The sequence below is a fragment of the Herpailurus yagouaroundi genome, unplaced genomic scaffold, assembly GCF_014898765.1.
Source record: "Herpailurus yagouaroundi ecotype Mexico unplaced genomic scaffold, PumYag 186, whole genome shotgun sequence".
NCBI classification, from domain to species: domain Eukaryota; kingdom Metazoa; phylum Chordata; class Mammalia; order Carnivora; family Felidae; genus Herpailurus; species Herpailurus yagouaroundi.
Window position 1 is genome coordinate 13,285,666 of NW_024412417.1, and position 12,131 is coordinate 13,297,796.

The 12,131-nt window shown below is 41.7% G+C and overlaps 1 protein-coding gene across 2 annotated transcripts in view; it reads right to left on the reverse strand.

Annotated features, from left to right (window-relative positions):
* The window catches only part of NCALD (neurocalcin delta), a 274,929-nt gene that overhangs the window by 183,445 nt on the left and 79,353 nt on the right, over positions 1 to 12,131 (reverse strand). Inside the window, exon 2 of one of the 2 annotated variants that reach the window (XM_040494143.1) lies at positions 2,202 to 2,250. The exons of the other annotated variant lie outside the window; for it this stretch is intronic. The gene's annotated coding sequence lies outside the window, so the exon portion shown is untranslated. The remainder of the gene's footprint in view (positions 1 to 2,201; positions 2,251 to 12,131) is intronic. 2 annotated transcript variants of the gene reach the window in all.

The window sequence follows — 12,131 nt, forward strand, 5'->3', positions numbered from 1 at the left end:
ATTTTCTGTCTCCATTTGAGGACAGCAGAAATATAGCAGAAGGCTTTAGATATGTGTACACCTTTAATCAATTAAAAACTTCAATGCAGAATATAATTCTCTATGTATGAGTCTCAAAATATAAATTAGTTAAATTCAGCATTTTTCAAAATATTATTTTGGTACTTGGAAAATGGAAAATATACCTCCAAACCAGTTTTTTTTCAATATGCACACTTCCTTATTTTTTTAAATAAACTTTTTATTTCAGTGTTAGATTTGCAGAATTATTATGAAGATAGTATATACAGAGTTCTTGTATATCCCACACCCAGGTTCCATTATTAACATCTTACCTTAGTATGGGACATTTTTCACAATTAATGAACTAACATTGATACATTATTATTTACTAAACTCTATAGTTTATTCATATAGCCTTAGTTTTTACCTAACGTCCTCTTTCCATCCCAGGATCCCACCCAAGATACCACATCACAGTTAGTTGTCTTGTCTCCTTAGGCTTCTCTTGGTTGTGACTTTCAAAATTTTTAATGACCTTGACAGTTTTGAGGAATACTGGTCAGGTATTCTGTAGGGTGTACCTCTACTGAAATTTATCCTATGTTTTTCTCATGATTAGACTGGGGTAATGCGTTCTGGGGAAGAGGACCAGAGGTAAAGCACCATTCTGATCGCATCCTACAGGGATACCCACTATCAACATGACATATCACTGTTGATGTTAATCTTGATTACCTGGCTTGAGGTAGTGTTTGCCAGGTTTCTCGATGGAACTTTATTCTTTTTTTCCCCTCCCTCTCCCACTTCACTCCTTGGAAGAAAATCACTATGTGCAACCCCCATTGGGAGTTATAGTTAACTTCACGGAAAGCAGAGTATCTACATACAGTATTTGGAATTCTTCAGCATGGGATATTTGTCTATTCTTCTCATATATTTATCCAATTATTTATATCTGAATAGATATTTATTTCATGCCTTGGACTATACTACTACTTTATTTATTTTCTTGCTCAAATTGCTTCAACTTTGGACACTGGGAGCACTTTTAGTTGGTTCCTGTATCCTTGTGATGCACTGTGTGTTATGCCATTGTGAGGTGCTTTTTGTTTTGTTTTGTTTTGTTTTTCTTTTTTTTTTTTTTTTTTTCTTTGAGCACTACCTTACTTTCTGGCACTATAAGATGCTCCAGGCTCATTCTGCATATTTCTTGCCCCAGTTTTAAATTAGCCATTTCTTGAAGGAGCCCTGGATCCTTTTTATTGGCAAATAGTATTAAAACCAAGATTTGGGTGATCGGTGTGTTTATTGCTACTGAAGAGTCACGGCATCTAGGCCAAACCAGTTTTTCAGTCTCTAAACATGGGACCTTAGAATGTCCCTATACACTTAATGTATTTTTTAATTTATTCAACAAACATTTTTACAGAGATCACCATATGTCAGGCGTTATTTTAAGCATTTTGCACATATTAACTCATTTCATCCTTGTAATAAGCTCATCACAACAACGAGATAGGTAATGTTCGTAGTCCCATTTTATGGAGGGAAAAAGTGGGATACTGAGAGGCTTAGACATGTGGCCGAAGTCAGTCAGCTAGTAAGTGGCAGAACTAGGAATTGAACCCAAGCGTCTGGCTTCAGATTTGGGGGACCAACCAGTACACCACATTGCCTCACAGTGGTAAGGAACACACAGAGCAGAAAACTGATGAATTAATTAACCCACCTACGTTCATTCTCCAACAAATATTACGTGCCCCTTAGGTGCTAAATTCTGTGCTAGACATTACTTGGCTTAATGCCATTTGAGATACTTTGTTGGGCTACAGCCCAACTTAAAATGAAGGAAGAAGCTATTGTAATATGCCCCTTGAGAGGACTCTGGCAGCTGCCTGGAATGAAGATGGAAAAATCAAACCACTCAGCTCAGTAGCTGCAAATATACTTTATTAAGCTAAAGGTAATATCCAAGGGTGATAGGCAGTGTCTTACTTATTTCATATCTATCTATTATCCTTTCCACAAATTTTAAAGAGAGGGTTTGGTTACCTTTTCCTATATATGAAACTCTCAGTCATTATGCCACTGTTTGCTGATAAAATATTTGAGTGAAACTGTCTTTTGTGAAAGCCATTAAACAAAACTGAGATTTCCATTTACAGCTGGCTGAAAGACAATTTTAAGTGTCCACTTACTTTTTGACAGTCACTAGTGGGTGGTTCCCGGAGACCAAGCCAAGATAATCTAAAGGAAAACAGGCAAAATAACCACAGTGAATGAAAATATCTTCAAGGACCGCAACGTCATCCATCCCCACAGATTTTAGTGGCAGAGCTCTAGGAAGCTTCCCATGGTGTGGCTTTAGTTGTCAATAACACGTTTTAGGAATGGGAGATGGGCTGGGCAGAAAGGACTCACCTAGAAAAAGGAGGCAGAGGCTAACACAGTGGGGACTCTGGCATTGACCTCTTGCTGATATTTATGAACTCCTTGGAAGAGGATATGGATTCACGGGAAGGGATCGTCAAGAATATGGGCCTTAATTTTTCAGGTCAGAGTGAGCATTATATGAACCACCTTCTAGAAATACCAAAGTTTAGGGACATGCCAGAAAGAATTAGCAAACACAGTGCCTTAATGCAATAATAAGGAATCACAATAAAATAGATCCATAAATGGGAATAATGTATTGATTAGATTCATAGGTCAGAGGAAAGGACTAATCAAAGGTTTTAGCCTGTGAGGAGCCTAGCCAAGCAGGTTTGATTAGGAAGACTTCAAGGGAGGGCTGTGATCTATTGAATCCTATTGCCAATGGACATGGGAGAAGGGTGCTCTCTCAGATTTTATTTCTGGCATTTGCAACCTCTCTCTGAGGAAAAAAAGTGCATCTTAGTACCTCTGGGTGTACCAGTCTAGAAAATCTAATTAATCTAGCTAATATAGTTTCAAAACCAAACTATCAATGGGGTCAAAGCCCTCTTAGGAAATATGTAGGGTAAAAAGTCCCAACACACATCACTGAATTCTTAAATATCAAGTATCACTTTTATTAGGAATAAAATACCAAAATGTGCAATTGTTTGAGTTTCTAAATATCCCCCCACTGTTATTTTAAAAATTATAATAATTCAAGAAGAAAAACGTGTTCCAAATGACATGGTAGAAAAAAATATAACATTCTACCAATTTCTTTGTATTTGATGGTATACCAATCATCGCAAAATATATCTCCGTCAATACACCAAGGACTCATACTCCTCCAAGCACTTAACAGAGAATTAAATACACTAAAAGCAGAAGTAGAAGCTTTACCAAAGAGTTAATATAATTTGTCCCTTTTAACATACAATATTGTATGTTCATACATATCGTACGTCCCTTTGACATACAATAAAGGCTATATATCTCAGTGGTTGCTTCCCAACACTAGGTCTCTTTATACAGAAAAGTACATGTAATAACTCTAAAATCCCTGACATCCATTTCAAGTTGGTCCTGTCTTTTCCTTTAGGATCCCAATCAGGAAGTTTATGCTTTATGAGCAAATAAATACAGCTGGCCAAATTTGTTTTTTTCAGAAGCCTGAGGCAAATCCTTTTTTCATGGTGTCAGTGCTTAAAATAGTTACCTTATATATTTTGGTTTGCATATAAAAATTTCAAGGTTTATGATATGAAAGTCTGAGCGCATTCAGATACAAACTGCTTTGAGGTGTTTTACATGTTGTATGAGGATATTGTTTAGTTATCAACACCACTATTTCTAACCATCCTATCTGTCAGCTATACCATCCACTCATGCTAATGATGATTACAATGGTTTCTGGTCTCAGTGTTGATATCTAGTTTTTTTGGATGCCAAAACATACCATTTTCACTGAGCAGCATATTCTGACAAGGACTTATAAATAGAATCGAATAGCCCTTTACATGTTCATTTTCATTTGATTTAATAACTCTAGTAATTTGAATATCAGAATCCAACCCTAACCTTCCTCAGGAAGTGGAAAAGGCTTAATATTTATTCATCTGGGAAAAAAAAATGTGCCATGCTCCAAAACACAATTAAACTAGGAACAGATGATATTCATCCTCTCAGGGGCATTTAGGATAAGCTAAATATATTCACGACACAGCTGACCGTGTATAAATACAGCTACCACTGCAACCAGAGAGTTGTGTCAATGGCAGAACATTCATGGTTTAAAGGGAAAAGCCACGAACCTGCTATGGTGGAGACCACCTCTAATCATGCCATCAGTGCTGCTCTATTTTACACAAAAGTTGAATAAAAATATTTTAAACCTTCTATTGTCTTGTTTCCTGCCTTTTAAAAAATATTTATTTTTGAGAGAGAGAGAGAAACAGACAAAGCATGAGTGGGGAAGGGGCAGAGAGAGGGAGACACAGAATCGTTAACAGGCTCCTGGCTCCGAGCTGTCAGCGCAGAGCCCAACGTGGGGCTCGAACCCATGAACCACGAGATCATGACCTGAGCCAAAGTTGAATGCTCAACTGACTGAGCCACCCAGGTGCCCCTCTTGTTTCCTGCTTTTAGACTGGGTATTTAAATGAGGATTAATCTAGTTCTCTCCACATCAGCAAATATGGAAATCAAGTATGGAGGGAATAGATTTAATAGGATACTAATTTCCATTAAAGGATCATTGCTATTGCCCTTGTTCCTCATAGCCCAACCTCACTTATGCTGGGTGCTCTCCTAAGCTTCTTTCAGATGCTATGATTCATTCTGATGCCATGATTCTGTGACTCGAGTTGTCAGAAATAGGTATTTTTTTCATTTCTTGCTCAAAGCTGGTCTTAAATTCAGAAAGCATGATATGACAAAATAAAATCAGTAACAATAAAAAGAAACAAAACTGATTCCAGGGAAGAGAGATTGGATAAATGGGGTTAAGCAAATGCCTTTCCTAGTCAATTGGTCAGTCAGCAACATTTACAGAGAGCCTACAAGGGCAGAGCCTAGATGGAATCATCCCCTCTGTTCAGGCCGCCTGCAATGCCCTGTGTGGGAAAATGGCTGGCTGGTTCACCAGCAGAAAGATACAATCAGGCAATAGCCATACTCCAAGGGGTGTGTTTATCCATTCCTTCAACATTTATAGAGCATCCACCATGAGGCAGGGAAATGAACAACATGACTTCACCTTTAAGATGCTCACTCCTAGAGGGGAGAAGCCAGCTAGTCACCTATGACAGACAAGTAAACAAATAAAATCATCAAAATGTGAACATTTGGATGACAGACTCACAGGAACTTGAAGAGCTGATGTGAACAATACCTGCACATACACCTTACTCTTTCCTTTCCCTTCTGATGGTTTTTCTCTCTAGCACTTGGTCATTCGCACCATCCTCGCTTGATGTCATATATTTGTTTATTTTTGCCTGTCTGTCTCCTCCCACTAGAGGGTAAGTCCTTGAAGGCATGGGATTTCTTTGGTTCACTGAGGTAAACAACTAGTAGGTGCTCAACAAATATTTATAAATGACTGTATGAGTGAATAATCATTATAGAAGTCATGCAAAATCAGGAATGATTACCTGTAAAGATGGGAGAAATGATGTTGGGTTATTACAAAAGGCAATTACATTTTGACAAAGAAGTCAAAAGTCAAGAGATATTTGCTTCGCAGGTCCTTAGGGACAACTAGCAAGAAGTCCATGGAGTACAGGTAGTCTTGTCTCTTCAGTGTTCTGACCTTGTAGAACTGTCCCCTAGCTCCCTGTGGCTTTAATGGGGCAGCCAAGCCCAGACTTCTACTCCTCTGACCACAGAGGAGGGCCCGAGCCAAGCTAGGCCAGCTGGTTCTCCCTCCTGGGCATTTAAACCGACAGCAGACAAGACTAAGAAGGAATGGAAGCTGTGCTCTCCGGAGCAGCAGCATCTCAGAAGGATGGTTTATGTATTCTTGCTTCTGAGACCCCCAGTTGCCCTGGTTCCCGTCTTCCCCAAAGCCTGTTTGGCCAGCTCTTCCCTCGGCTCTTTAAGCTATTAATATCCTTCCAATAAACTTTTTATTTTTTCCTGGCTCTCGGAGTCTCAGTTTATTCCTGATGATTATATTCAAAGCTCTCTGTGACCACAGGGGCTGATTAAAGGACGAATGTGGTTTGAAAAGTCTCAGAGTAAAGAATTTTTATTGAGCACTAACCATGTGCTGGTACTGAGCTAAGCTCTTCATAGGAGTCATCCGATTTAATCTTTGAAACCATCTCCATGAGTGCCTATTCCTATTTTAAAACCCTTAAGGACAAGCCTTAAGGACATCAAGGCTTAAAGAAGTTAAATAACACACCCAAGCTCCCACTCTACCAAGTGGCTGAGCCAGCATTCGACTCCAAAGACCTCGGCTTTAATACCTCCCACTGTCCTCCTGTGAGCCACAATTTTGAGTGTGGGATAAATCATTAAAAATGCCACCGGTATCATCGCCAGGTTAGGTGAGTTAGGGTTAGGGATTCGGTGGAGTCAGAGATCCTTGGGGAATGGATAGAGTTAAGGGTAGCGGTGCTAGTTTTCACGTTCATAATCCAGGATTCCCACATTCCGAAGTGTGTTATGGTTTATTTTTCCCCCCCTACCATGTAAAGAAATAAGGGGAGTTTCCCCGTGAGAATTGCTAAAACAAGTGCCTGGAACAGATGGTTCCAAAGTCTGAAAAATACTTTAGCACAACTACATATTTTTATTAACTAACCACCAGATATATGTATACATGGAAGTGACTGTAAAACACATAAATATATCTTATTAAACTTAAACAGAATGTATCCCCAATTCAGCTTCCTCTTAGACTGATCCTAAAGTCACCTCTGGCTACACCAGTGTTTTCACACATGAGGGTAAATGCAGTCGTGATGCGGAGACCATGACTCTTAACCATTTATAGTCAAAATCTCCTTCTCCTGAAAATCTTGCAAGAACGTTTGACCATGTGGGCCAAATGGTAGGGTTCCAAGCTGCTGAGCTCACAGTGCATCTGGCCCTGTGCGTTCCCATCCTTCAAGTCTGCCCTTTCTCCATGATCAGAGGGTCCTCCTCCTCCTACATCATGCTAAATAGGAAGCAGAAAAGGGTCCATGCATCTGGTTTAGGAAGTCAGGAGAAGCCAAGTCCCCTGATCCAGATTCATCAAAGTGTGCCACCTCCCTCAGGGAACACTGTGCAGGAAAGCTGTGCAGCAGGATGAATTAGCACCATTCAGCCCACTGAGTTTTATGAAGTCTTGGCTCTACACTATCTCCCTGAGACAGAACTCAAAACAGTTGTCTCCAAACCATCTCTCATTGGTACCGGTGTGTGAGTATGTGGGGGTATGAGTGAAGGTGCCCCTCTGTAGCCAGGATATCAGTTGCCTTTGGTCGTTACTTTGAATCTTTCTACTCCAGGGAAGTGGTGATATTGCTGTTTCTGTTGCAGATCTTTTACGCCTCCTTTTTGGGGGATTTCGCCAGTGATTTTGCCTTCTGAACTAGAAACTCCTTAACAGTGTCATAATCAGGAGAAGGCTGTGGCCCCAGCACCAGTGTTTCTGGCAAAGCTGAGCTTGAGGCCAGCCTGGACTGTTCCACCAAATTACTTTGTGGGCTGCAAGGTCAGCCAGTCTATGGCAGAGTAAGTATGAATTACCTGTATTCCAAGGACCAGTAAACAAGCAAAATCCATCCCAAGGTAAAAATTACTGCCCAGTGATGATTTAGACTTTAAATAAGAACCCGGCTGTTGACCTGTAACAGTTCACTTATCCTTTGGGTGAAACACCAACACACCTCCAAGGGATGAGGGTCAGGCCTTTGTCCTCAAGGCTAGTCAGGTCATGTTGGCAGCCCTGAAGCAACCCTGAGTGGAGAGAGCGCATCTCAAGTCAGACGCTCTATCAGAGGAATACCAAGGAACTGAAGTGGGAAGCAAAAGAGATCTGGACTCAGGACTCTAGTGAAACATGTGCAAGACTTTGTGTCCTGAGCTGTGAAATAGTCACTGACATTATTTAGCAAGAACTATGAACATGCGTGGCTTTTCTTGTAGCAGATGCCTCAGGTGACAATCAATATAACCTTTCTTTTTCCTTCCTTCCTTCCTTCCTTCCTTCCTTCCTTCCTTCCTTCCCTTCCCTTCCCTTCCCTTCCCTTCCCTTCCCTTCCTTCCGTCCTTCCTTCCTCTTTCCTTCCTCCCTTCTTTCTTTCCTCTTTTCTTTCTTTTTTAAAAAATGTTTATTTATGGGGTGCCTGGGTGGCTCAGCTGGTTAAGCATCTGCCTTCGGCTCAGATCATGATCTCGCGGTTCGTGAGTTTGAGCCCAGCGTTGGGCTCTGTGCTGACAGCTCAGAGCCTGGAGCCTGCTTCAGATTCTGTGTCTCCTTCTCTCTCTGTTCCTCCCACACTCACACTCTGTCTCACTGTCTCTCTCTCAAAAACAAATACAGAATAAAAAAATACACTTATTTTTGAGAGAGAGGGAGAGTGCAAGTGTGGGGGTGGGCAGAGAGAGGGAGACAGAGGATCTGAAGTGGGCTCTGCACTAACAGCAGAGGGCCCGATGTGGGGCTTGAACTCACACACCGCGAGATCATGACCTGAGCTGAAGTCGGACGCTTAACTGACTGAGCCACCTAAGTGCCCCTTCTCTTTTCTTTCTTTACCCCTCTCCCTCTGTTCTTCTCCCTCCCCTTCTTCTTCCTCTCGTCTCTTCCATTTTCCTTTTAGCACAAATACTCTCATTTACGGGTATAGACATATCCTAGTCACCATGCAAAGCACTTTGCATATGTTACCCCTTTTACTTGACATAACAATCTTCAAAAGGAGAAACTGTTCTTATTTTGCTATGAGGAACGGAGGCTTGGGGAGGTGACAGCTATATTAATGGAGTGTGACCCCATAACTGCCTCACTCACAGCCCAGACCTGCTCCATTAGGAAACTTGACATCTTTCTCTTGTTAAACAGATAGCCATCACAGGGTCCTCACTGCATACTACCTAGCGTTTGAGAAGAGATTTTTCTGTAGCTCCTGTCTTTGGCACCCTGCTCACATCCTGCCTGCCTTCTGCTTTCAGTTATGGCTGGAAGGCAGATGGAGGGGAGTGCAGACTCCTCTGGGGCTGGCAGTGCCCCCTTAGTCATGCCCCTGGGTGTCTTCTGACTTTCTGCCTCCAGGCCTTCTCCAATGCTACAGAGACCTACAGTCTACAGGTGCAGCCAGGGAGCACGGAGGAGAAAAGCCCAGGGATAGTTCTTGGCCATCTTGATTCTTGGCCAGTGGAAGTTTGGTGCTGATGGCTAAATATGTGGCTGCCTTCTAGACACAACTCTAGAACAGGAGACATTCTAAAGTAATCACATCCGTATTTGCCTACTCAAATCCAGATCCCAAAATTTGCTTCTCAGGAGAAACTAAACTTAGACATCTTCCAATGACTTTTAATTCCATTTGCCTTGTTAGCAGACCATCTACTTCGATGTATGTGCATTCTCTGTAGTCATGAGTGTCTCAAATGAAGGACTTTCTACCTTTTTTTTTTCACCATTAACCCATTATTTCCTTTAACCACAGCTCCCTCTAAAGAAAAGGATGCAACAGGAAAAAGCATGCTATAAACATCTCTCTCTTCTTTGCTCAGAGTCCTGAAGCCCAGCTTCAAAGCCTCTGGCTTTGTGAGAGTGAGGACCAGACACCTGAGCACGCTGTTTTAAAACAAAACTTAAATGATGATAGTGTAGCCAGTTAATTACTTGGAAAATATTATTTTGCCATCAGATATTTAGGCATAAATCATAGGCAGTTCATATAAGTGACTCTAAGGTTTATTACTCTCATGCACAAAATTATGTAGAATTTTTCCTTTTGACATTAGTTTTTAATTATCTAGAAGCAGCACCGATAGCAACTGTTTTTCTTCTAGGACATCCCCCTCTCTACACACACACACACACACACACACACACACACACACACACTTTGACCCTCACACCTGCTAAAAATCAAGGATTCTGCATCTCCTTCCATTGCAGAAACACTCTTGCTTCTATCTCTACCCTGACTCAGGACCACATGGTAGGCTGAATAATGCCCTTCAAATACGTCCATGCCCTAATCCCCAGAACCTGGAAACGCTACCTTATACAGAAAATGGGACAGCACCCATGTGATTAAATTAAGGCTCTTCAGATGGGGAGACTATCCTGGATTATTCACATGGACCCAATGTAGTCACAAGGGTCCTTATAAGAGGGAGGCAGGAGCATCAGAGTTAAAGCAGAAGGCAGTGGAAGCAGAGATGCAGCCAGGAGCCAATTTTCAGCTAGGAGCCTCTAGAAGCTGAAAATGGCAAGGAACTAGATTCTCCCTTCAGAGCCTTCAGAAGGAACTATCCTGGTTCCACTTTGATTTTAATCCTTTAAAACTAACTTCAGACTTGAGACCCCCCAGAAGTGTACGAGAATAACTTTGTGTTTTGTAAGTCTCTACGTTTGTGGCATTTTGTTACAGCAGCCACAGAAAACTGGTAAAACCCCCTCTCACCCTGCCACTGATTTTCTATGCTGACCTCACTAGCACCCACCTTTGCTCCCCTCCCCCAGCCTACACACTATATCCACATCAGGGGCTTGAAAGTAGTTTCCGTCTCCTCAACAATGAATAACTTGTTCTGGGTGTTGGAGACACCTCAAGGCACCAGAAACTCCATAGCATGAGGATAAGAAATGCTTGCATGCAAGGGGCAGGAGGTACACAAACACTCTGGGACAGCACGAGGGCTGCTGAAAGGATTTAGGAGTCATCATATAGGTAGGTGATGGTTAAAGTCAAACCATAGCTAGAGCATGTAAATATATGATAGTGACCTTGACTGAATTAGGAAATGGATCAAAGGGATTTAGTTTGCAAATGAAAGGCCTATGAGAGATACCATAGAAAGTTAACAAGAGAAAAAGTGATCTAGAAGATAATTTTTAAAAATCTATCTTGAGTTGAAGTACAATCTCAGCTGGATGATGAAGAGGGTTGCATCTCACTCAGAGAGAAGCTTCAAAGAGGCTCTTGAGTTCTATATCAGGCACAAGCGTACAAAAATACGGTTCCTGCCCTTAAGGAAACCACAGATAATTTCTTTGTAATGTAATGTGTGCTGTGATAATGGTGTCAACAAGCGTACTCCAGGGGCACAGTAGAGGGGACGGTTTGTCCAAAGGATGGACTGGAGAAAAATTTCCTGGAGGAAGTAGTAGCTCATTTGAAGGATGAGTAAGAGGGAGAGAAAGCAGGGGAGCATTCATGGTAGAGGAAATAGCACAAAGTCCTGGGGAGGGGGTAGTGACATGAATAAGAGTAGGTGAATTCCCCCAGGATGAAAGATTATGCACAGTGAGAGGAACAGAGGAGGAAGGATGAAGCCTGGAGAGGAGTAAGGGTTAAAGAGACGGCAAAGGAAAAGAAGCCCACAGATTAGTCCAAAAAAGAGCAAGAGGGCTGCAGGAGGGAAAAATCTAGAGAAAATGGCGTCATGGAGCTAAAGAGGGTAGAGAGCCTTGGAAAGGAGGGAGTCGAGGGAGAGGAGTACTAAAAGGAACAAGAGAGAACCAGGAATGAATTTTTCTCAGAGCGGGTTCATGAGATGATGAGAGTAAAAACCAGATTGCAAAGGGCTTAGAAGAAGACAGGAGTAATGAACTGGAGGCAGCATCCTGGGACTGCACTTTCAAGTACCTTGGTTGAGAAGGGAATGAGAACCATGCCTATTTGTCAGGTTTTTAAACTTTGGAGACAAAAATAGGCTTTACAAGCTGCCTCTAAAGAGAAGAGATAAGGTTTAAATACACAATAAGAAGATAAGAATCACCTTGGGTCTTTCTCCTCAAACTTAGACAAAGCTAAAGTAAGTGGAAGTATCACCACAAGAACAGAGGGGCGAGCTGACTGGGAAAAAGGAAAACATTTTTTTTTTTAATTTTTTTTTTCAACGTTTATTTATTTTGGGGACAGAGAGAGACAGAACATGAACGGGGGAGGGGCAGAGAGAGAGGGAGACACAGAATCGGAAACAGGCTCCAGGCTCCGAGCCATCAGCCCAGAGCCCGACGCGGGGCTCGAACTCAC